Source organism: Eriocheir sinensis, chromosome 41 (assembly GCF_024679095.1).
Source record: "Eriocheir sinensis breed Jianghai 21 chromosome 41, ASM2467909v1, whole genome shotgun sequence".
In the NCBI taxonomy this organism is placed as follows: Eukaryota; Metazoa; Arthropoda; class Malacostraca; order Decapoda; family Varunidae; genus Eriocheir; species Eriocheir sinensis.
In genome coordinates, this window is record NC_066549.1 from 200,242 (window position 1) to 225,304 (window position 25,063).

At 42.7% G+C, this 25,063-nt stretch overlaps 1 protein-coding gene across 2 annotated transcripts in view; it reads left to right on the forward strand.

Moving 5' to 3' along the window:
- The first annotated feature begins 8,671 nt into the window (after positions 1 to 8,671).
- The window catches only part of LOC127009463 (sodium- and chloride-dependent glycine transporter 2-like), a 34,236-nt gene continuing 17,844 nt past the window's right edge, over positions 8,672 to 25,063 (forward strand). Inside the window, exon 1 of one of the 2 annotated variants that reach the window (XM_050882558.1) lies at positions 8,672 to 8,779. The gene's annotated coding sequence lies outside the window, so the exon portion shown is untranslated. The other variant, XM_050882557.1, reaches the window with a different exon arrangement.

Here is a 25,063-nt window from a genome sequence, read left to right on the forward strand (position 1 = left end):
GGTATACAGGAGAGGAGCTTCCCTTGTGCTGTTCCGTCTCTGTTTCTACCGTAATACAACTTGGCCTTAAGTTCATGAATCATCTTTTCCAGGCCGTTCCAGGCCTTCACTACTCTTTGTGGAAAGCTGTTATTTACGTCTCTTCTACAGGCTTCCTTTTTCATCTTCCTTCCTTCCATGACTTCTTGTTTCTCTTGTATCCCATATTATTAGATCTTCCTTGACCACAGTTAAAGTATGAGGGGAAAACCACATTGATTTGTTATGTCCACAAGCAAGAATGACATTATATAAATATTCAATGCACTCTATTGGTCCTACCTGTTGGAACAATTTACCAATGATTTGAAACTATTAATAATCTTAGTACATTTAAAAGTAAACTAGACTTCCTTTTCAATCAAGAAAATCAAAATGAAAACAACAGGGAATAATATGAATGTCTTTCATACCATTTGTATTTTCAGTTGCACAATTAATGTTTGATTGTATTAATTAATTTGGGTAATGTTATGGCAGTTAAAACATTGATTTGTAAATAAACTATTGCCGCCCTTCATATGTATGCTTACAATATTTGGTACACTGTTTCTGTCCGCCAGAGAGCTTTTGCTCGCCGGAATAATACCAAAAAGCATATTTGTAAATAATTATATAAATTATGTACACTTCTAAAAGTATGCCAATAAACTTATGAATCTTATGAAACTTTCTCCATACCACTCAGCACCGTGCATACTGCAATCAGATCTCCTCTCTCCCTCCTCTGTTCCAGTGTCGGTAGGTTCAGCGGCTTCAATCTCTCTTCATATGTAACATCTCTTAGTCCTGGAACCAGCTTTGTTGCTGCCCTCTGAAGCCTCTCTACTTTCCTCATATTTGACTTTGTACTCTGACAAAACTACCGCTGCGTATTCTAACCTTGGATGTATCATGGTTACAATCAGTTTCTTCATCATTTCCTCATCAAGATAGTGAAAAGGAACTTTTGTTTCTCACCGGTTGTATGTCTCACCTACAATTCTATTTATGTGTTTTTCTGGCAACATATTATTCAATACAGTTACTCCTTGGTACGTTTCCAATGATGTTTTCTTAATGCTTTTATTTCCCAATGTTTAATTACTTGTCCAGGCTCTAGGGGTGATTCGTGTAGGCTACATCTCTCTTTTAGAGAAATACTATCCATTTTTACTGAATATGTCAAAATATTCCAAAAAAGTTTGGGTACCACTGTCAAAGCTGGTAAGTTTGATAATTATAGGATGTGAAAGGATATTTTTGCTCGTGAGAAATATTTAATAGTGCATTCCCGTTTTTCATCCATATTTCATCAGATCATACATAAAAAAACACCATGTCACACTTTATAATAGCAATGACGTACAAGAGCAGAAAACAATACCATTTGTGACGATTTTAAGGACTATGTGGGAATCTGACACCATATCTGTGGGATTTTCATGCTATTTCTAAAAATGCACAACACTTTGAATAGTGTCACCTCGTCAAATATGCATCTAGATCAATGAAACTTGGTACAAGACTTCCCACATGTTCCCTTTTGAGCAAGCAATATTAACATGACAGCTACTGCAGGTTAAATATTTTATTCAAATATTTTTATAAAAAAAAAAGTCTGGTATCCTAGAATATTACCACTTGTTGACAGAATCCTCTGCAGTGCAAAAACTTCATGGCAGTTTGCAGTAAGTTTTTTGTATTGCGTGTGTGTGATATGTAGCAAGAAAATATAAAGAAATCACAAGTCAAGTGGGTTTTCTTTCAGCGTAAGGGTTGGGACAGGTATTATGGATCTACCTTATATTTAATGCACATTTGCATAATGTGTACAATGCCATGCAGACTTATCACACAATTATGAAAGCTGATTTTGGTTATCTGTACAAACATGTATGAAACAAATTATTTTTAGGTGCCTAGTGATGCCCCGGCGAATATTCAAGCAGAATGAAGACGTGTAAGGCCGGGTTATATAGGACCTTGAAACACTGGGGGCTTAGCCCAGCCCAAAATGCTGGGTGGTTGGAGGCGAGAGAAGCGCGGAGATTTTAGGGTAATTCTGAGGCCTCTCTGACATACATTAGGGCCAATTTATGTGTTATTGTATTCAGCAGTAACACTGAAAATATGGCAAGTGTCAAAATAAAACTTTCAAGGTCATTATCAAATTATGGCAAAGCATAGGCACGTTTAAGCGCTTAAGACTGATGTATCATACATATAAATGTACTGTACAGACAACTTCAAATTAAAATTTATTCTTTCTGGTACGTTTACCGTAGAGAACAAGGCACTAAAAACTGATGAAAAGCAATTGGCCGTTTTTACAATGTAGCCTACTATAATAAAATAAGGAACATCTGAGTAAGTGAGCAATCAGTAACTACCATTTTTCATAAATTCATCTATTTTTTTTTATTAAATGCATTCTGTTACCAAGGAGATTGAAAACTACAATTCAGCATTCTTACTTAACATTCTTGTTTTTTGCCCGGAAAAAAATTGTCCGTGACTGGAAATTAGACCACCAACACGTTCAATATTTCCCCCCCTTTTTTTTTGTTCCCTGTAATTAGGCCTGGGCTTTAGGGGCCCCGAATGTTTTATGAATAGCCTCGGGTCTTTTTTTTTTCAAGCATAGCCCCAGCCAGGCCAATACAATATGTTAATTCTTCTAAAGCTGCTATAGTAATAGAAATTAGATTTCATAGATCTCATCCCGTCCGATTCACGTATTCACGGCCACTCGCCAGTCGGCCATCAGTCAGCGGGTGTAGGGACGCCTCCGCCGCCGCCACAGACACGGGTAACAGCCAGCGAGCAGCGACGGAGGCACGGGCTCTCTGGGCAGGCGCCCAGCAGACACCCGTAGCGGTACTCGTGCGAGCAGCCGACTGGTCGACTTGACCGCGGAGGGGTGGGCCAAAGTGAGGATGACCCCACGGGTCCACCTCGCCTCCGTAGAAGGGCCATCCGGCTGCTCGCCCGAGGAGTGCTGGCGTTCCACTGCAGCGGGGTGGTGGTGGTGAAGGATTTACCCCCTAAAAATGGGGAAGGTATACCCAAGGTTATATAGAGAGGTGGTTACATGTGGCGCGGAAGGAAACTGACTAGTTGGCATCTTCTCTCGGCGGTCGAAGCTCCGCCCCCTCGCTTACCTAAGCCACGCACAATGTTTAACGAGTTACGCGAGATTGAACTCCGTTGATATAAAAAAAAAAAAAAGTTAAAAGCATAACAGTAAAAGGAGCTTTTAATACGTCTTTAACCCTATATTAAATAAACTTGCAGCCTGCAGGAACTGATGACATGGCAGGAGTTAATCTAAATTTATAAAATGTAGTATAGTAGGCTGCATGAGATGAAACCTGACAGACCACATTATTTATTATCGTGATATGATTACCTAGGCTATGACAACGGGATAAACAATACGTCTATTATAAGGCTGAAGGCTGAAAGTTTATTTTTTATTCTTTTTATTTTTTGGTGAGTAGAGCAAAAAAATAAATCGATCGTTCCGTTGCCGCTGGAGTGTGAACAGTTATTTTTCTTCAGACTTAAGTTGTGGCTACCATTAATATTAAGATTATTTACAAAATTAATTGCTTGATCTTCCAATTGAAAAAAAAGGGGCATTATACTGAATGTGTTGGCGGTCTAATTTCCAGACACGGACAATTTTTTTTCCGGGCAAAAAACAAGAGTTAAGTGAAAGAGTACTGAGCTGCTTATATCCATAGCCTCAGACTCAGGCCTTGCTCGCTACTACCAATTAACTAACAAGCTCTCTCGCTCACACGTGTGCGCGGGCCGGAATACTCACCTGGCTGGCGCCTGGCACCACTGCCTGACTGATGGCCCACTGGCGAGTGGCCGTGAATACGTGATAGGAACGTGAACCAAACGGGAACAAACCGTATGATCTCCGTATGAGATCTATGAAATATAATTTCTATTATTAACAGCTTAACAAGAATTAAGGAGCAGATATAAGGGTATTTGTGAGTGAATTTCATACACGAAACCTTTGGTACATGAATGAGTGTTGGAAGGGAGTAAGACGCTGAGGAGGACACAGGAGGTGACGATACCTGTAAAGATATTTATGAAGCCGTTCATTATTATAATTATTGTTTCTGTGTATTTCCAGGTGTAGACGATTAACGCTGGGCATTTTAGAAATAACAGGTATTCAAAATAATTAGTAAACTCCCAACTCCCAAACTGTCCGTCATTTTCAGAATTCTAATTCGGCAAGGTCGGTTTCCTATCTGTTGGTGTATTGCTAATGTTACTCTTATCCCGAAGAAATTTGCTTCAGTTTTACCAGAAGAATACAGACCCATCTCTTTTACTCCTATTCTGTTAAAAGTATTTGAGCGTTTGTTGGGGAAACGACTCACTAAATATTTCAGTGACTTTAATCTTCTACCACCTAACCAGTTTGGTTTTAGGAATGGCTTGGGAACTTGTGATGCCCTTTTAGTGTTGATACTTGACCTTCAATCTTCTCTCGATGGTCTCGGCTTATTTCTTTGGATTTTAGTTCAGCCTTTGATATAGTGAATCACGAGGTATTGTTGTTTAAAGTGGAAAATTCTAGTGTAAGAGTGCATGTCATCGATGTGATCTCTGAGTTTTTAACTGACAGGAAAAAACGCGTTATTGTTGATGGTTCTTTTAGTGATTTTACCTCGGTGAAGTCCGGTGTTCTTCAAGGCAGTGTCTTGGGGCCTTTGTTGTTTATCTTATTTACTAGTGATATGTGAGGTAGCATATCCTCTAAAATGTTGGCATATGCTGATGACACATCACTTTATATTACCATCTCCTTCCCCCAACACAGAGTATCAGCAGCCAATGTTTTGGAAGAGGATGTCTCCAGAATTCATTCTTGGTGTACTCAGTGGGGGATGAAGTTGAATCCTTTGAAATCACAGGATCTCATTACTTGCAAATCCAGGTCTCTTCTTCCTAGCCACCCTGATATTGTTTTTAACAATTCTGTAATTAAGAATTATTGTAAGTCTTTATAACTATTGGGGGTGACGTTAGACTCTAAAATAACATTTGAGTCTCACTTGCGGTCTGTTGCTTCGTCAATCTCTCAGAAAATTTGTCTCCTTCGCAAGTGCAAAAAGATATTTTCTGACGACAGCGTTGTATTAAATTCCTTTTATTCATTTTTTATTGGCACATTTTGAGTACTGCTCCCCTGTTTTCCTCTCTGCTGCAGACTCCCATATGAGGCTCTTGTACCGGTCATTTAATCAGATCAAGTTTTTGCTACCTAATCTAGATATTAATCTTGAACATTGCCGCATTAATGGCTCTCTTACTCTGTTGTATAAGATCTTTAACAATCATAACCATCCTTTACATTCTAAACTTCCTTCGTCTTTTCTTCAGTCTCATTTCACTAGGTTTGCTTCAAATCTCAATGATTTAGCGTTTTCAGCCGTTCGTTTTAATACTTCCCAATTTTCTAGAAGCTTTGTTCCCAGTATAACTAAATTGTGGAACCAGTTTCCAAATGATGTTGTTAAAGCTGAAAACATGCAGTTATTTAAGAACACAGTTAATAGTCTTTTACTAAGGTGACTTGCTCTTTCCTAAGGCCAATGCTCCCCCCTCTGGGACCCTTACTGGGTATATAGTTCCACGAACTCTCCAGAGAGGCTGACATTCTTGGCCTATAATAATAATAATAATAATAATAATAATAATAATAATAATAATAATAATAATAATAATAATAATAATAATGATACTACTACTACTACTACTACTACTACTACTACTACTACTACTACTACTACTACCAATAATAATAATAATAATAATAATAATAATAATAATAATAATAATAATAATAATAATAATATCTTCAAGATTTGGGGGTGCTTGTACATGGTAGAGATATGAGCAAGGTAGTCACTCAAAGAAATGATTCTAATGAGCTTTTTTAGCAGTTTTGAGGCGAATGAGGTGAATAGAGTAAGCTTTGGTTCACATTGCGTTGTAGTAGTATAAATGAGGACAAAATATGGGCGTAATAAAAACATTTTATTATTTTGATTGGGACTAGGCTTCTGGTTTGATGAAGTAGTGCTTCAATCAATTGATCAAGCGATGGTGGCATACGCCGGGGGGTGCGTCGCATTGCCCACTCTTCGACATCAAACCCGGGGGTATCCTCGTTGATATTGGAGGCCCCCTTCTCATCCCAAGTATCTCCTGGCAGAATACATCGACTTATTGCTCAAGCCACGAACTCTGTGGGTATCCCCATTGCCTCCTCCACTCAGGATTGTTTCATACAGAAACAGCCTGATGAGCAAGGTCAACTTCTGGGTAGCGTGCCACACGAACGTAGAGTCGGAGTTGGTGTTGACGGACCATGCGGGAAATATATATCAGTCTCATGGAGCAGTCGCCGGTTTAACACAAAATCATTACAGCAAAATCCCATGATTCTGCATTGACACTGATTACCAAAGGCATCAATCCGTCTTTCCAAGTCCATGTCTCACAGCCATAGAGTAAAACAGGGAGCTCAAGCGGCTTGAAGATCCGAATCTTTGTCCTTCTACACAGATATTGACAACGCCATGTACTCGTGCTGAGGGAGTCCATAACATTGTGGGCCAAACCAATCCGCCGTAAGATTTCCTGGCGAGACCCACCGTTCTGAACTACGCAACCAATGTATGCGAAATTTTCCCAGATCTCAATGTATACACACGCATGAGCACTAAGGGGGGCAGTGGCTGAGTGGATAGCATGCCGGCTCCACGTCCAGGAGGACGGGTTCGCGTCACGCCCGCCGCCACAAACTGGGATTTTTCAGTCACTATCAAGTGGCCCAAGACTATCCACATGCTGTCCTGAAGACCACCTATCAACCCGGACTCTAGATTCTCTCTCTAAAAAATTAATCAAAAGGCGTCCTCTATTTAAAACACTGATCAGCTCTAGATCACTGGCCCGGATCTGAATCTGATCTGGATCCACTCTGGGTAAATAGAAGGCAGAGCGACAGATCAAAACAACACACACACACACACACACACACACACACACCGCTCCGGTAGCTCAATCGGTTAGAGCTCCGCGCTGCAAGGCTTCACGGTCAAACAGGCGGCGGTTCGAGCCCCGCTCAGGCCGGATTCTTTCCGTTCACAAGGAGTGGTTACTGTCCCCCCTTGAGCAAGGGGGATGGGGGGGAGGTGTGAGGTCCTGGCAGTACCCAGAGATCGACGATAATGGCACTTGCTCACGTCGGTGTGGCCTGTATATCTCCCACAATTATGTTGTAATACTTCTATTTTACATCTTTACTGCCTATAAAACCATTTGTGCAACATCATCTTATCTTGTTATATGCTCCTCACTCATTGTGGGAGGCGCTCTTGGGTTTTATACTCGGAATAAAGTCGGAGGAGATAATGAGTGTAACCGCGTGAGAGCTGGACGCGGGTGTCGTCTGCTACAACCCATCTCGGCCTCTGGATCAGGAAGATCCGGATCCGGATCACCCAGATCATGAGAATCCAGATCTCAGTGGTAAACAGAACACGGGTTCTCCAGCCAGATCAGTGATCTAAAACGGATCCTTGTAAATAGAAGCAAGACGGCGCCAATATAAACATATCGGTCTGGGGCCGACCATCAGACCCCACCAAGATAGCCTTCCGCGCCATGGACCGAAGCGTAAAATAAATAAATAACTAAATAAAAAAAAAAGGGGCAGGTAAGGATCAGATTGTTTAGTCAGCAGAGTTTCCCCGTGGATGAGCCGTTCTACCCGGTGATGACTCATTGATGAGTCAGTTTGGGGAAGTACTGGCTTGTGTCAAAACTTTCCTAAAGGGATCCGCTTAGTGGATTCAGGTTACATAGAGAACCAAGTTTTGTTGGGAAAGGTTAAAAAGTGTATGGACACACACATACACACACACACGGCCCGGTAGCTCAGTGGATAGAGCGTCTGCCTCACAACCAGAAGGACCGGGGTTCGATTCCCCGAGAGAGACCCGCAGCAGACCAAAAGGGTGAATTACACACACACATATATATATATATATATATATATATATATATATATATATACACACACACTACTAGTACCACTACTGCTTCCAATACTACACTACGACAACCGTCTTAAACTTGATTGAAAAGAGAAAGGTTGCATATTCTGGGTGGACGATACATAGTTTAGACGTTTCATGACTGCCACCGCCTGGACCGCACGCCAAGCGGAGGCTCATTATACGATAATAGAAATGCGACTGGCTGGAAAGTAACCGATTCTCCCTAGACTGGAAGCTGTTGAATACATCCAAGCCAATGCTTACATATGTACGCTTCGTTTATAACTCCCGGAGGTGGGAGTGACCCTGCCAGTAGGATGATAGGGAAAGTTTACGGCGTAGTAGGTACTACGATAGGTCAGATTATATTTCTGCAAAGGAATAAACCTATATAGGCGACTCACCTCCGAGGTGATTACGTTTAAGTTAGGTTAAGAGAAGCCCAAGGAGAGAATGAATAATCTTGGTATTCCTATTCCCAAGCCATGCAGGCAACCATACCTCCGAACCTTGAGCATCTGTGGAGTGCAACACGGTTGTACTTCATGAAACGGCTAAACTATATGTGTCATTTCCACGCCATGAATCCACTGCAGTACGACATGTTCTCCCGGAGCGGCCCGGCCTCTGCCAGGCCCAGGTGTCTAACACAAAAGGTAGGTTACTTGGTGAGTGGGAGAGATTGAACGTGTGCTGTTGGAGTCTCCTGCGTGTCTTCCTGCGAACACTGTCGACTCCAAAAGAGCACTGGTTAGTTAAATATTACTACTTGCTCGTCATTTCTTTTTGGTAAAGTATCCATGAGCAAGAGAAAACAGTCGTATTGTGGGTTCATATGGGAGGTAATTACATTTTTTATGTGTATAGTTGCGTCCACCGATACGTTGTGAAGAATAAAACGTGTTGAGCGACCTCCACAAAAAGCAGGTAGCTACTGTGAGACGCCCACAAGAAAAGGATCAAAGTCTTATACGTCCTGATGCTTGAGAAGGCTGCTCAATGTTGCATTTAACAGGCATCAGTTTTGTAGCAAATAAACGCACAGGCGTGTCGTTTGTGAGTAGCCATTGATCTTGATGATTTGCGATGCTAATATTCGCAAAAAGCGTCTTATGAACAATTTGAAGCACGTTTAACACACACACACACACACACACACACACGTGTGCCTGGGTGCATCCGTGTTTGTATCATCCAAGAAGTAGGTTCGTCTCTGCAAACGACGATTTTGTGGTATATGAGTACTTTGTGTACGTATAAGACATTACCGTATTGCTTTCCCATTATAGACAAATCGTTCCTGAGATATTAATATCTTCAAATAAGGCCTTGGGGGATATATCGAGGGATTTATTTATGTTTATCTCATTGCCAGCGGGGCATAGGTCAGATAGAGTGAGTTATATTTAGACAAGTTAGGTTAGGTCGGGTTTATTATTGGTCTATCTTTGATAGCACGAGAACAAGCGTGATTAAACCAAGGCTTTTTAGCATGAGGAGAAAGAACGTGGAATGCATGCCTCCATTCCAGAGACAATCACTTCTGAGATGCGCTGGGCACACATAGAGGGTTCTCTCTCCTGGAAGCAGTAATCATTCCAGGGGAAATCGGAAAAGTACATCCTCAGGTCGTCCCACCGAGGTGAAGCAAAATGCCAGAAGCATCGCCCCCTCGGTGGGTCCAGAGGATGTACAGGAGCGATAGGACAGGAAACATAAATAAGGTTATGATCGGAGGAGCCCAACGGAGAGAACAGTTTGGCAGAGTAAGCAGAAGGATTAGAGGTAAGGAAGAGGTCTAGAATGTTGGGCCTGTCTCCAAGACGGTCGGGAATACGTGTAGGGTGCTGAACCAACTGCTCTAGGTCGTTGAGGAGAGCAAAGTTGTAGGCTTGTTCACCAGGCTGGTCAGTGAAAGAGGATGAAAGCCAAAGCTGGTGGTGAACATTGAAATCTCCCAAGATGGAGATTTCAGCAAAGGGAGAGTGAGTCAAGATATGCTCCAATTTAGAATTCAAATAGTCAAAGAATTTTACATAGTAGAGTTAGGTGAGAGATAAACAGCACAGATGTGCCATACATTAATAAACCTATTATTATTATTATTATTATTATTATTATTATTATTATTATTATTATTATTATTATTATTATTACTGTGGAGCTTTACTGTAGCGTTTAGCACTCTGCTATTAACATGAGGTTCTGGGCTCAATTAGAAAGCGGAGTGGACACTGACGTGCAGTTTCCGTGTCTTCCCAGTAGTAAATGGGTACTGGGTATCAGTCGGGGGATGTGTCATAGTTCACGAGTATGTGAGGGTGTGACTCGGTGATTCGTAGTGCAATGGTTAGCACGCTCGCCCCACAGCCGAGTGATCCTTGATTCGATTTCCTTTTTCCCCTGTGCACTGAGCAGTGGGTAACAGGTTTTAGTCGAAGATTGCGTTCCGCCTGTCCGGGGTATTCCAGTACCGCCAAAGTCCTTCAGACCTGACACATGAGCCTATTGCCCAGTCCAGGAAGGTTCAAGAGGGTTAAATGCACCACTGCACGGTGTCATTATGACTTCACTTAGGGCAGTAAAGACACTGTGCTGCTTAGGTGGAAATGATTATGGTGCCACGGAGATGTGTGGTAATTAGCCTCTGAGGCACCTGTGAACGGCACAAGTGTGTGTTTGTGTGTGTGTGTGTGTGAGAGAGAGAGAGAGAGAGAGAGAGAGAGAGAGAGAGAGAGAGAGAGAGAGAGCTCTTACGCCTATTCACTCATTTACGTGTTATTGACCTTATGGTACAAATATCCTTTGATTTCCATTTTGAGTGGTGTATAACATGAGTTGCCTGATGGGTATAGGAGAAGTCGAGTGTGAAAGGAGGAAAGTGAAAGCGGAAAAAAAAACATTTTTGTGTGTTGTTTGATGCGTGCTGTGATCTCAAACGTTTGCGGGTATAGTTGCGTAATAAAGTTAACCCCCTTGGGGCTAATACGTTGTAACCTATCAGTGTTTCTGTGTGTATCGGGTCCCACACCTTATAACTGGACTCCAGGGTTCTTTTATTTGAGTGCTATACAGTTTTGTTTGTGAGAAATCCTGTGATCCAGGAAAGAAATGGTAAGGAAATAAAGTATTTTGTACGAGACTTTATAGGATGCTTTGGAAAAATCTAAAATAATACCGTCAACTTGTTGTGTGCCTCCTCTGTCGACTTGTCATCATATGTCATGAAATGGGAAGATAAGAAGAGATTCACATGAGCTGTGTCAGTAAGTCAGTGAGTCAGTAAGGAGAATATTTGCATAATGGTTTCATGTTAATGTAATAACTGTGTTCGAAAATTTTGGATGTAATCGATGTGAATGAGACGGAGCGGTTTAAGTGACTGAGTCACGCCGATCTAATATATCGATTAATATTTGCCGATATCTAAGCAGAGCGTAATAAATAGGATGAAAGGGAATAGTTGTAAACGATCTGGATTATTAGGGGCAAGGATGAAGACGGGGATGTCATATTTGTCAGTGGATCTGATGATGTCAACACCTTTTAGTAATCTGTCATCATGTCAAGGGGTGGGATGGGAGGAAGGGGCTGTTTGGCATGTTTGGTATTTGATTGTATTTTTGTGGATATAGTGAATGGAACTGTGAGTATTATTTTTTTTTCAACGTTTTCGCCTTTGGGGCCGGTAGGCTTGTTTGGAGGGGCCTGATGGTATGGCCCAGCCCGTTGTGGCGCAGGCCAGTGTTTATAGTGGCGCCATCTTGCATTGGCTCATGCTGCCCTCCCGGAGCTCATCTTTAATCCTAGAATCTAGAGTCAGGGATGATAGCATGTGGGTAGTCTTAAGCCACTCGGCGGCGGCTGAAAAATCCCAGCTTGGTGTCACCGGGCGGGGCGCGAACCCGCGTCGTCCTGAACGCGGCGCCGTCACGCAATCCACTCAGCCACCGCCTCCTTGTTGTTGTTGTTGTTGTTGTTGTTGTTGTTGTTGTTGTTGTTTGTTTTGGAGCAATAATCAATTTGCTGTTAACTTTCAGTGATATAATTGTTTTCATATTGTCTGCGGCACAATTAAATAAATAAATAAATAAATAAATATATATATATATATATATATATATATATATATCGATATATATATATATATAGATATATATATATATATATATAGAGAGAGAGAGAGAGAGAGAGAGAGAGAGAGAGAGAGAATTACATAGAATTACATAGAAAATCAGACCACACAGACCCCATGGTCCAGACTAGGTGGTCTGTCCTTAAACCTAAGTGATTTTACATTAATCAGATGGCTCCAAAACGTTGCTTTTCTACTCTAGTTAATATTAAGTTCAAGGAAGTGACGGTCGAGCTTGTTTTTAAAGGAGTCAATCGTGTTACTCTGGACCACTGATGGTGGGAGCTTATTCCATTCTCGCACTACAACGTTGGTGAAGAAAAATTTGGTGCAGTCTGAATTTACTTGTCTACATTTGAGTTTTATGCCATTGTTCCTCGTTCGCAAAGTGTCATCGATCATAAACTTATTTTTTATTTTTATTTTTTTATTTTTACGTTGTTGCCTATTGCGCCGGTAGGCATCTTCCCGGTGGGGCCTGATGGTCGGCCCAAGGCTTTTTCCAGGTGGGGCCTGATGGTCGGCCCAGCCCGTTCTGGCGCAGGCGAGTGTTTATAGTGGCGCCATCTTGCATTGGCTCATGCTGCCCCCCGGAACTCGTTCTTGATTCGCTTGGACGGCTTCCTCTAGAGTCCGGGTTGATGGGTGGTCTTCAGGACAGCATGTGGGTAGTTTTAAGCCACTCGGCGGTGACTGAAAAATCCGAGTGGTAGCGTGAGGATTCGAACCCGCGTCGTCCATCACGCGGCGAATGTGGGTCCAGTACGCTATCACTTCGGCCACCGCCTACCCTGCCTACCCTGTTCTATCTACATTCGTGAAACCATTAATTATTTTAAAACATTCGATCAGTTTTCCTCGGAGGCAACGTTTCTCAAGAGAGAGCATGTTAAGTGTGGAAAGCCTTTCTTCGTAGGATTTGTTGCGCAAGGAAGGGATCATTTTTGTTGCTCGACGCTGAACACCTAGTTTAGCAATGTCCTTAGCATGGTGGGGAGACCAAAACGGTACCGCATATTCCAAATGGGGTCTGACTAAACTATTGTAGAGCGGAAGTATTACATCTTTATTCTTGAATAAAAAGTTTCTTTTAATGAAGCCCAACATTCTGTTCGCTTTATTTGCTGCATCGATGCATTGATGTGAGAATTTGAGGTTTGACGCGATTTTGACCCCCAGGTCCTTAAAGCACTGAACGCTTGTGAGTTTAACGCCGCGCATTTCGTAATCGAACTTCTTATTTTTTGTTCCAACTTGAAGGACCTGGCACTTGTCTACGTTAATGGGCATCTCCCATTTATCCGACCAAGCTGAAATTTTGTGCAAATCCTCTTGGAGGCTTTGCCTGTCTTCGTCAGTGAGAACCGAGTTACCAATCTTTGTGTCGTCTGCAAATTTACTAATGCGATTATTGAGTCCAACATCCACATCGTTGATGTAAATAATGAAGAGCACTGGGCCAAGAACCGAGCCCTGAGGGACGCCACTAGTGACCGGCGCCCACTCTGAGTTAAATCCGTCAATCACAACTCTTTGTTGTCTGTTGCTCAACCAATTCGCGATCCACTGGTTTACTTGACCGTCAATGCCTATTTGCTTTAATTTATAAAGTAATTTATGATGTGGGACTTTATCAAACGCTTTCTGGAAATCAAGATAGACTACGTCCAATGATTTGGTTACGTCATAAACTGAGAAGAGATCGTTATAAAAGGTCAGTAGGTTTGACAGGCAGGATCTTTTGTTACGGAAGCCATGTTGTGAATCCCCAATTAATGAGTGGCTTTCGAGGTAACTCACAATTTTGTCTCTAATTATGCTCTCGAGTAGCTTACCTACAATTGAAGTTAGACTAATGGGTCGGTAGTTACCTGGTATTTTTTTGTCTCCTTTCTTAAAAATCGGTGTCACGTTAGCCTTTTTCCAATCCGAAGGGACGATGCCTTGTCGCAAGGACATATTGAATACGGTAGTGAGGGAGGAGAGTATTTCGCTCTTTGTTTCTTTAAGCAGTATAGGATATACTTTGTATGGTCCGGGACTTTTATTTGTTTTAAGTGAATGGAGAGCTTTAAGGACTTCATCGGTTGTTATTTCAAAATTAGGCAATGCATGCTCGAGATTTACAATAGTACTGGTGTTGGTGGTAGTGGGAGGAAGACTGTTAGTATTAAACACCGAGGAAAAGTAATTGTTTAATAGGTTTGCAATGTGTTGGCTGTCAGTCACTAGTGCACCGTCGCTGTTTGTTAAAGGTCCAATACCACTTTTGATCGCCTTTCTGTTGTTTATGTAACTGAAGAAAGATTTCAGATTATTTTTACAGTTGGCTGCAATATTTTCTTCATATCTACGCTTTGCCTGACATACTAGTCCATTTTTCAAACAGTAAAGGAGGGAGGTTGCCTGTGTCTGCAATTTGACGCTCATGTTGCCGCAAATTCTCTCGTCGTTTGGCGCGCACTGTTCATGTATAGTATGCATGTAAGTCAAATGAGGTATAATTGTCAGTTTCAGCGGAACAGTAAACCTGGTGGCGATGAAAAAATACGGAAATATATTATGTGACTCTTTGATATCCCATAAGAAAAAGGGTTTATGAAGCTCAAGATTCGATGACTAGTTCCACTGAGCACATGCAGTTATCCATATTATTATTTTTTTAATATTCTTCTAACCTTGCACACAGAGAAATATGTGTCTTTTCAGCTATGTTGGTGTAAAGCAGCTATTAATCACAATAACTGGTTCAAGTTAGCCCGATTGTTTGGTAGAAGGAAATCATATATCATGATGACAGGTTCAAAGGGCAGCGACAGAGGGGTCGAAAACAATGGTTCACCAGTATCGCCGGCAAATAAAAAGTAAACCGATTACCATCGCTAATGTCTCGTGTAGCATTGTTAACCTGTTGAGTGGCATGTGGTGGCATTTAATAATACGCTAGACATTATAATGAGAAGAGGACGATGCACACTCTCTCTCTCTCTCTCTCTCTCTCTCTCTCTCTCTCTCTCTCTCTCTCTCTCTCTCTCTCTCTCTCTCTCTCTCTCTCTCTCTCTCTCGTGTGTATATATATATATATATATATATATATATATATATATATATATATATATATATATATATATATATATATATATTCATCGAGGGATGAATTAGGATGTTTTGTGTAAGACTAAAGGAATGGATAGGAAAGAAAAGGTTAAGTTGGGTGCATACGCATATACATACATATACATATAGCTGCGCGTGGGCGCGGTGCACATATCTGTCGCATTGGTCCTTTGATTCCTTGGTAGGAAGAACCCTTTTGTACTGTACACTTGGCAGTGTGAAGTCCGGGATTGCCACAGTTCGTCTTCCCTGGGTTTTTCTCAGGTACCCTTCCCATCCGTCAATCACCCCGAAATGGAGGACGAGCAGAAGGGGCAGCTGCACGCCGAGTGCATGAGTTGGGATTCTAACCAGGGCCCGAATATTCGCAGCTTAGCACGCAAACCACTGCTCCACGAAGACTCATAATGCACATGAAAAGTCTTGGGAAATTAGTTGGGGAAAAGTCTGGATAGAGCTTGTAGCTCAAGTGATGAATCTTTGTGTGTGTGTGTGTGTGTGTGTGTGTGTGTGTACGTGTGCGTGCGTGCGTGCGAGCGCGTGCGCGTGCGTGCTAGCGTACGTGTGTGCATGCTTGCGTTCGTTCGTGCTTCTGTGTGTGTGTGTGTGTGTGTGTGTGTGTGTGTGTGTGTGTGTCCGCCTAACTTTATCACCTGTTTTCATTTGAATGTGTTGTGACAATAAGACGTTTCCGGAAGGCGACGGCTGAATTATTACACTGTTAGTTAATTTAGGTTGAGATAGGAAATGCTTGACGTCATTCAGGTGTCAGGAAGCCCTCTTGTTTGTGTGCTTGTTTGTATGTGTGTGTGTGTGTAATTCACAACTGCCTGATCACGTGCTGGACTCAACCTGCAGCAAGAATGTACCTTCCCCCGCCATTTCTAGTGTATATGTAGCCACGTCGTCACGCTACACTTCCAAGGCGCATAAGGTTCACGACAGTAAACTTTTGTTTTACATAGACTTCCGAGTATACAGTTTAGTCCATGTTTTCCCTGTGAGTTTTGAGCATCCGGCCTGTCCTTGGCTGCGACTGTCCGATACCGCTGGCCCCATTTCCGGTTTCCCCCTCCCCCTTTCTCCTCATAAACCCACTTTCCATTGCCGTGGTTCTGTTAAGTCTCACTTCCTTGACTGGCGCACTGAGGAGCCGAATTATCTCATCGCTTACTAGATTAAGAAAATACAGTACCCTCTCGAGTTTCGCGCTCGCTTCGTTCTGAAGGTATAGCACTAAACTCCAGGATCGCGAAACTCGAGGTATTGAAAACACTGAAAAGGCGCTTATCTGTTGCGAGCCGTGGACTTTTTATTTTTATTTTTATTTTTTTTACATGCAGGCCTGATGGACGGCCCCGAGCCTGTCATGGAACAGGCAACTGTTTATAGTGGCACCATTATAATTAGCTGATGCTGCCCCCCCCCCGGAGCATACTTTTTTTCCTCCTTCACTCCCTTGTTATCTCAAAATACGTACCTTGGAAAAAGGAAGAAAACAGGAAGAGAGAACGGGTCGTTTTAAAGCCACAGATGAAACCTTACGATTGACTGAGCTCTGAAAACACGCTTGTGATTCGCTGGGAGTGCGATGACGTCATCGCAGGCGCTCACCCAATCAGCGGCCTCACTGACTTAATGCGGTGTCACACTGGCCGTTTTCCTCTAACCGGGAGCGAGTTGGCGGTTGTCAGTAAGCTGGTGTCACACTGGGCCTTTTTCTTCCTACTGTGTTGGCGGCGGCTTGGGCAACCAGCAACTTTTCCGGGTGTGCGTCACACACATAAGGGGAAATGAGAAGGGTGTTGGGGGGAGGGGCAGAAGGGAGTGTCATGACACACACACACACACACACACACACACACACACACACACACACAGAAAGGGAAATGAGAAGGGTAGTGGGAGTGAGGGGTAGAAGGGAGAGTCAGGTCATGTCTTGACCGGAGTCGGGTCATATCCTGACCAAGTTTTGATCTGACTCTCCTATCTGCCCCTCCCTCCCCACACTATTCTCATTCCCCTTCTGTGTGTGTGTGTGTGTGTGTGTGTGTGTGTGTGTGTGTGTGTGTGTGTATGTGTGTGACAAGTCAGGACATGACCTGACCTGAGTCAGGTCATGTTTTGACCAAAGCCCTGATTTGACTATCCTTTCCTCCCCACATCCTTCTTATTTCACCTGTGTGTGTGAGAGACAGGTATGGACATGACCTGACCTGAGTCAGGTCATGTCCTGACCAAAGCCCTGACCTGACTCTCCTTTCTGACCCTCCCTCCCCACACCCTTCTCCTTTCTCCTTGTTTTCATCCTCTCTATCTCACCTTTCACGAGAGGGGCTCATAACCAGAGTGAATCACACCTCCTCTCGAGTCGGGGGCTCGCATGGTATTGAGGTTGCGCCGAGTTGAACCAAACGCGACAAGGAGGAGGCGGCGGGAGGTTCAAACACTGTTAACGTGTTAATAAGTCTCTCTCTCTCTCTCTCTCTCTCTCTCTCTCTCTCTCTCTCTCTCTCTCTCTTGCCATAGCCACAATGTTTGGAGGAAAACATCCAGTGTGATACTACCTTTAAAGGTAGCGTGCGTGACGCCGATGGTAAGTAGACGTGAGCCGTACATGTCAAAGCAGCGCGAAACTCAGGGTGATAATGCGCGAAAGTCGGGATGGTAAGAATTTAGGACTAACCGTGAAACTCGAGGATCGCGAAACTCGGATAGCACAAAACTCGAGAGGGTACTGTACCTCTTTACCCACCACCATCATGACAAACATCTACAAGCAAAACAAAATAAAGAAGTTCTGGAATATTACTTATCTCCCACAGGCAATTCTCTTGTATCCATCTCCAAGGCAGACTGTACCCCACCATACACACGTGCGCTCGCACACAAGCACGCACGCACACATGCACTCACGCACGCACGCGCGCACGCACACATGCACTCACGCACGCACGCGCGCACGAACACACGCACGCACTCATGCGCACCTGTACGTAAGCACTAACGAACACACATGCCCGAAGTTTACGCGCGCGCGCGTGCACATGCACGCATACACACATACACACACACGCACACATACACACACATATATATATATATATATATATATATATATATATATATATATATATATATATATATATATATTATATATATATATATATATATATATATATATATATATATATATATATATATATATATATATGCGCACACACACAGTCCAAAATCAGTCCAAAATCAGAGGTCAATTTCGGGAGGAGAGGTGTCCTGATACCCTGCTCTTGAAAGAGTTCAAGTCGTAGGCAGGAGGAAATACAGATGAAGGAAGATTGTTCCAGAGTTTACCAGCGTGAGGGATGAAAGAGTGAAGATGCTGGTTGACTCTTGCATAAGGGGTTTAGACAGTATAGGGATGAGCATGAATAGAACGTCGTGTGCAGCGAGGCCGCGGGAGGAGGGGCGGCATGCAGTCGGCAAGTTCAGAAGAGCAGTCAGCATGAAAATATCGATAGAAGATGGAAAGAGAGGCAACATGACGCCGGAATTTGAGAGGTAGAAGACTATCAGTATGAGGAGGAGAGCTGATGAGACGAAGAGCCTTTGACTCCACTCTGTCAAGGAGAGCTGTGTGAGTGGACCACCCCCACACATGAAATGCATACTCCATACGAGGGCGGACAAGGCCCCTGTAAATGGACAGCAACTGTGCGGGGGAGAAGAACTGGCGGAGACGGTACAGAACGCCCAGCCTTGAGGAAGCTGATTTAGTAAGAGAAGAGATATGAAGTTTCCAGTCGAGATTTTGAGTTAAGGATAGACCGAGGATGTTTAGTGTTGAGGAAGGTGATAGCTGAGTGTTGTCAAAGAACAGGGGATAGTTGTTTGGAAGATTGTGTCGAGTGGATAGGTGGAGAAACTGTGTTTTGAGGCGTTGAAGGACACCAGGTTCCTCTTGTCCCAATCGGAAATAATAGTAAGGTCTGAGGCTAAGCGTTCTGTTGTCTCCAGCCTTGAGTCGTTAAGTTCCTGTAAAGTGGATCTTCTATCAAAAGAAGTTGAGTAATGCAAAGTGGAATCATCGGCGTAGGAATGGAGAGGACAATTCGTAAAAAAAAAAGCCCGCTACTTACTGCTCCTGAATAGAGGTCAAAGGAGTGGCGAAAAAGAGAGGTCAATTTTCGGAGGAGAGGTGTCCTGATACCCTCCTCGTGAAAGAGTTCAAGTCGTAGGCAGGAGGAAATACAGATGAAGGAAGATTGTTCCAGAGTTTACCAGCGTGAGAGATGAAAGAGTGAAGATTCTGGGTGACTCTTGCATAAAGGGTTTGGACAGTATAGGGATGAACATGAGTAGTAAGTCGTGTGCAGCGGGGCCGCGGGAGGGAGGGAGGCATGCAGTTAGCAAGTTCAGATGAGCAGTCAGCATGAAAATATCGATAGAAGATAGAAAGAGAGGCAACATGGTGGAGGAATTTAAGAGGTAAAAGACTATCAGTATGAGGAGGAGAGCTGATGAGACGAAGAGATTTTGACTCATTCTGTCAAGGAGAGCTGTGTGAGTGGAGCCCCCCCACTCATGAGATGCATATATATATAGATATATATATATATATATATATATATATATATATATATATATATATATATATATATATATATAAAACCCGCGAACCAAACCCAGTGTTAGTGCCAGAATTTAGAAGAGCAAATTACGAGGGGCTTCGAAGACATCTTGAAGGGGTAAACTGGGATAATTTAGGGATTCATGAGGGCCAGAACTGTGGGTTGGAGAGCCAGGAGAACCAGGTAGAAATGTCTTACAATAATTTAGTTAGAGTGATAGTAGAGGGGCAAGTACAGCATATACCCCAGCGAACACTTAGAAAAGAAAACAATGACCCTAAGTGGGTGACTCGCGGACTAAAACACGAGATAGGGTTAAAGAAGGGAATTTATCAGAAAATAAAGAATGGTGAAACATATCTTGGTGGCCGTTATGTCGAACTATGTAGATTAATGAAAAAAAAAGCAGGATAGCAAAAAGGAACTATGAGATCAAAGTAGCAAATGAGTCGAAAAGTAATCCTAAGGGCTTCTCTCAGATGTACAGAACAAAAACAAGGGAGAAAATTGGACCGCTGAAAACAAACACAGGCGACCTTGTAGAAAATTATGAAAATATGAGCACATTGTTGAACGACTACTTCCTGTCAGTATTGACACAAGAAGATCGAACGACTTTTCCGGAAAGAGTTCAGGTGTACGAAGGCGGGGATGGCGATAAATTGAGGGATATAATCATTACCAGGCAAGGAGTTCAGGATGAGATAGATAAGCTTAAGAAGAATAAATCGCCAGGTCCTGACGGGATATTTCCGAGGGTATTAAATGAATGTAGTGATGTACTCAGTGACCCACTAAGCGACATTTTTAAGATGTCAGTAAATACTGGTTATGTGCCCAACTTATGGAAAGTAGCTAATGTGACGCCGATTTTCAAAAAAGGGGGACAGGTCAGCTGCTTCAAACTACCGCCCTATTAGCTTAACATCGGTTATAGGCAAGATGCTGGATTCCATAATAGCCAGGAACATTCGGGAGCATTTAGAGAAACATAGCTGAATTCACGACTCGCAGCATCGGTTCACGAAAGGTAGGTCATGCCTCACCAATCTCTTGTTCTTCTACAATAAAGTATTTGAGGCGGTAGACAAAGATGAAAATTATGATGTAATCTATATTGATTTAAGTAAAGCGTTTGACAAAGTTCCTCACCAACGACTGTTGCTTAAATTACAGGCTCACGGAGTAGAGGGTAAAGTTTTGAACTGGGTCAAGGCGTGGCTTAGCAATAGGAAGCAAAGAGTGCAAATCAATGGTAAAAGATCTGACTAGGGATGTGTTACGAGTGGGGTCTAACAAGGTTCGGTATTAGGTCCACTTTTGTTTATTATTTATATCAATGACTTAGATACAGGAATTAGTAGTGATGTCAGTAAGTTTGCAGATGATACCAAGATCGGTAGAGTAATTGAGTCTGATCAGGACGCTAGTATTCTCCATGATGAACTAAACAGATTGTATGACTGGGCGGATAAATGGCAGATGGAGTTCACTGTAGGGAAGTGCAGTATTCCGAGTGTAGGTAGGAACAACCCCTCACATAAATATTGCTTAAATGACACTCCCATAAGTAGGTCTGGGTGCGAGAGGGATTTAGGGGTCTTAGTGAGCTCTGATTTCCGTCTAAGGGCACAATGCATTCAAGCTAAAAATCGAGCAAATAGGGTACTGGGATTTATTTCAAGGAGCGTAAGCAACAGAAGCGCCGAAGTCTTCCTCAAACTTTATTTAGCATTAGTTAGACCTCATCTTGACTATGCGGTTCAGTTCTGGTCACCTTGCTATAGAACGGATATCAAAATGTTAGAATCGGTGCAGAGGAGGATGACTAAGATGATTCAGGGGTTGAGAAACTTGCCATACGAGGAAAGACTCAAACAGTTAAACTTGCATTCTCTAGAAAGGCGAAGGGTGCGTGGAGACATGATCGAGGTTTATAAATGGATGAAGGGCTTTAATAAGGGGGATATTCATAAGGTTTTGTTGGAAAGAGAACCGGGTAGGACTCGAAGTAATGGGTTTAAACAGGATAAATTCAGATTCAACAGGGACATAGGCAAAAAATTGGTTTACTATCAGAGTGGTGGATGAGTGGAATAGGCTTAGCAGTCATGTGGTGAGTGCCAATACAATTGTCACATTCTAAAATAGACTAGATAAATTTATGGACAGCGATATTAGGTGGGGTTAGATACACGGGAGCCTAGGTCCAAAGGAACTGCCTTGTACAGGCCTACCGGCCTCTTGCAGACTCCTACGTTCTTATGTTCTTTTTTATATATATATATATATATATATATATATATATATATATATATATATATATATATATATATACACACACACACACACGTATACACACACACACACACACACACACACACACACACACACACACACACACACACACACACACACACACACACACACACACACACACACACACACACACACACACACACACACACACACACACACACACACACACACGGCTTGTAGGATCACACCGCGGTAGGCAGAGCTTTCTCTGTGTTGCTCCTCTGCAGCGCTGGTGAGACTTGCGTTGCCTTGCCGTTCACAGCCTTAGGGGCCGAACTCGACCCCAAGTCCTGGGAAGGAGGGAGGGAGAGAGGGACCCAGACCCAATATCTAGCCAAACCACATAACATAGTTATCGGTTCTGTGCGGAATTCTGGAATATGTATATTTTTCAATGTGTGTGTGTGTGTGTGTGTGTGTGTGTGTGTGTGTGTGTGTGTGTGTGTGTGTTGCGTACCTAGAATTTTCCCCGTCACCTTGATAAGTGTTCGTTTTAAGAGTGAAAGCCACCGCGCGACCGTCGCCGACAAAAGTAGGGAGTGTTACATAAGGTTGACTGACTATACGTTGGAAAGTTTCTCTTCTGCACCACTCATCCCATGATGCTCCTCGCGTGTACCTGCTCCACCTACCTGCCGTCCCCTCTGTCATCCCTCCCTCTATGAAAGATTCGTGCAGCATCATGCCCTCTCTCCTTTCCTTGTATTCCTTATTTTCATCCTCCCGGTCAGTGGTTAATGCCTCAGGCGACATAAATAAATCCGGAGCATGTGTGCCATCTGTCATTAATGACAGTCACAGAGACGTACGACATGGCAAGGCAATACTGAATAACCTGAAAAAACGATAATATCACACTGTCGTTGCACGAGAGGTGAGTGGTGGTAGAGCGGAAGTGAGGACGATGGAAATATGTACCTGTTGCTGGTGACTCGTGAGGACCGCTGTTGTGACTTCCCTCCTCCACTCCCCTCCCTCACAACATTCACCGCTCGAGGTCATATTGGCCGCTAACACACACACACACACACACACACACACACACACACACACGCACATTCTCTCTCTCTCTCTCTCTCTCTCTCTCTCTCTCTCTCTCTCTCTCTCTCTCTCTCTCTCTCTCTCTCTCTCTCTCTCTCTCTCTCTCATGGCGGTGGTAAAAGTTAAAGGTCCAGGGGTAAGTTGGACACCCAGAGTGGAAAGGTAAGAGGTGCCTGCTGTAGTAGGGACCATAGTTGGGTGAGAGTGGGGAAGAGAGGAACCTTGAGAGGAGAATGGGTTAAGGTGAAAATTACATAATTAAAAGAGAAGAGAGTGGATGAAATGAGTATAATGGAGGCGAAGGAGCGGAATCTTTTCAGTGACTCGAATTGACAATAGGAGGAAGGAAGTGCATGTATGTAGGACACAGTCAAGGTCACAGTCAGACTCAAACGCTTCTCTCTCCTCCTCTTCCTCCTCGTTAACTTTCCTCTACCTGCTTCGTTTCTCATATTTCCTCCTTCCCTAAGTTGAATTTCCTACACTGTTGCACACTCTGATATCAGTCATTAAGTCATGTATATGTGTGTGTGTATATATATATATATATATATATATATATATATATATATATATATATATATATATATATATATATATATATATATATATATATATATATGCAAGATGGCGCCACTATAAACACTCGCCTGCGCCAGAACAGGCTGGGCCGACCATCAGGCCCCACCTGGAAGAAGCCTTGGGCCGACCATCAGGCCCAGGGAAGATGCCTACCGGCGCAATAGGCAACAACGTAAAAAAAAAAAAAAAAAAAAAAATATATATATATATATATATATATATATATATATATATATATATATATATATATATATATATATATATATATATATTATGTACTTTTCTATAAGTCTCCATCCTTTCTCAAGGTCAATGCCTCTCAAGCTTCACAATGCTCTCACGCCTCTTTTATATTAATGCTTTCACCCACAAACGACATGCAGTGTGATCGTCAATATATGTTTTATTGTATGACGATAATGTCCTAGTTCTTCAGGTTGTTTCGCCAGATTTTCCCCATGTTGGCCTAGCTTTCTTTTTCTTTCCCTCTTGCTCACCTTGACTCTGTTACAACTTTATGGGCATGCAGGAATAGTCCGCTGCCTACTTAATAGCCCTGTTTTCTCTCAGGGGTTGACCTGCCTGTGTAGCATTTTATTTCTTGGAAACCAGCAATGTAAGTTAAAATGTGCAAGTTCAGTAAATGCTGTGAATTGTCTTAGTTTTCGAATTTAGTCTTCTCGGCCTTTTGGACAACAGATAAATATTAATTCCGTGAAACCAAAGTTGATTGCTGTGATCAGATCAGAACAGTTTCTCTTGTCAATTTTTTTCTCGGTTCATATTTATTGACCAGTTTTATAAAGAGAATAAACTAACTGAGTGAGCCATATGCAAACTGGCTTGGCTAAACCCTAACCGAGAGACGTTGCTTTGTTTTGTTTCAAGTAGCATTGACTGCTAATAGGATCCCTGACATGGATGATTGGTGAGCGTTGGGGGACGGTGTTAGAGGTTGACAAGAGGTAGAAGTGAAGGGAGCGATGCAGCACAGTGAAAGTATCGTATACAATTCCTGAGAAGAGAACATTTGGCTATGCGTCGCTCCAAGAACTTTGAGTTGGAGTGTGTCAGTATTTGATGTACCATTGGAAAATTAGAGATTTAGGCAGGAC